General features: G+C 66.4%; 1 pseudogene; it reads right to left on the minus strand.

The window, feature by feature from the left end:
• Positions 1–617: 617 nt before the first annotated feature.
• Positions 618–737, minus strand: LOC112445589 (uncharacterized; annotated as a pseudogene).
• Positions 738–1659: the final 922 nt, after the last annotated feature.

Below are 1659 nucleotides of genomic sequence, written 5' to 3' on the forward strand. Positions count from 1 at the left end.
CAAACTCCAAGGAGGGACCACTTCACATGAGTCCGGTGGCCTCACTGCGATGTCTGTCAATAACCAGTGCTGGAAAGGATGTGGAGCAAAGGAACTCTCCTTCACGGTGAGTAGGGAATGGGCATGGGTTAGAGCCGGTATGGAAAAGAATATGGAGGTTCCCGAAGGAACTAAAAGTGGAGAAGTAGCTATGGTTCAGCAGTCCGACTCCCAGGCATAGATACACCCACGGTATAAGTGAACAAGGTAGATGCCCGTTTTGGGCACATCTATCTGTGCGTGCGTGCGCACATGCGCATGGCGCGATGGCCTGCGAGGCAGGGGGTGGGGCGGGGGCTGGGGCTCTGGCTGGAGTCCGTGCAAGCCCCGGGATTGCCTGAGGCAAGCCAAAGGATGCCCCAGATGGAGACTGGGACTGCAGCGTCGTCGGGTGTCCTGGAAGCCGAATGCGAATGCGGAGGGGCTCGCGGGCGCGCGCGAGCAACCCAGGTCTGCAGCGGGAGTCGGGGCCCCGGGCCAGCCGCTCCCCGCGGCCCGGGGAGGGCTGGGGCTGCGGGGGGGATCCAAGAATCGGGCCGCGCGGCGGGGGCTAAAGGACCTCTTTCTGGTAGGCAAAAAGCCTCGAGCACCCGGGATTCCCAGGTGGTCTCCCATCCAAGATCCTAACCAGGCCCGACCCTGCTTAGCTTCCGAGATCAGACGAGATCGGGCGCCTTCAGGCTGATAGGGCCGGAGCCGGAGGCGGTTGGCGCGGGCGCCCTAAGAGCCTTGGGCTTCACCTCCCTTTCGCTTGCCCTGCAGGTCGGGCCAACGGGCCGCACCTCTCGTCGGGGGCGTGCTGTACTGAGCCGCCAAGACCGGCGACCGGACTCCGGCCTGCTGACGCCGGCCCGCCCCCCGAACACCGCCAATAACCAGAGCCAGCAAGCCGCCTGGCCGGGCCCGGGGCCCGAGGGTCTTCCAGGAGCCCCCATTGACCGGGAGGCGCGTGCGGTGCGTGCGTGCGCGCGGGGCCTGGGGGCTGGGCTGAGGGGTGCGGAGGTCCGGCGCCCTCCCACCCGCGGCAACTCCAGACCCGGCCGCGCGCGGCTGAGCGGGGCCCCCCCGATCCCATTCGCTGCCTCAGGCCCGCGCGGCCCCGGATGTGTCGGTCTTCGGCGCCCGCCGCCTCCCAACCCCCGCGGCCCAGGGGCCTCTGAACCTCCTGCGGGCCTAGGCGCAGCGAAACTTGAGCGCCCAACTGCCCCGGCACCTGTCCGGTGCCCAAACCCAGCAGAAGCCAGGAGGCGCGGTCGACCGGAGCGCCTCAGCCCCTCCCCTTCGCACTACCGAGGCCCCCCCTTGACCCCACGCCAAGCCCTCGACCTTCCTGAGAGAGCAGACGAGCCACAGGCAGGCACACAGACAGACACACAGACACTCGCACGCACCCACGCCAAGGAGACAGCTGGCCTGCGCAAGCTCCTGAGCCAGAGCCAGAGCGCCTGGGAGAGGCGGGCGGCAAGACGAACGGAGGCCGGCGAGCTGGCTGTCAGGAGATACAGAGGCAGAAAATACATGAAGATTCCGAGACAGACTCCAAGACGGCAAGAGGAGAGTACACACACACACACACACCACACACACACACACACACTTGAGGTTGGTCCTTTGGAAAAT

The sequence above is a fragment of the Bos taurus genome, unplaced genomic scaffold (assembly GCF_002263795.3).
Source record: "Bos taurus isolate L1 Dominette 01449 registration number 42190680 breed Hereford unplaced genomic scaffold, ARS-UCD2.0 Leftover_ScbfJmS_2049, whole genome shotgun sequence".
In the NCBI taxonomy this organism is placed as follows: Eukaryota; Metazoa; Chordata; class Mammalia; order Artiodactyla; family Bovidae; genus Bos; species Bos taurus.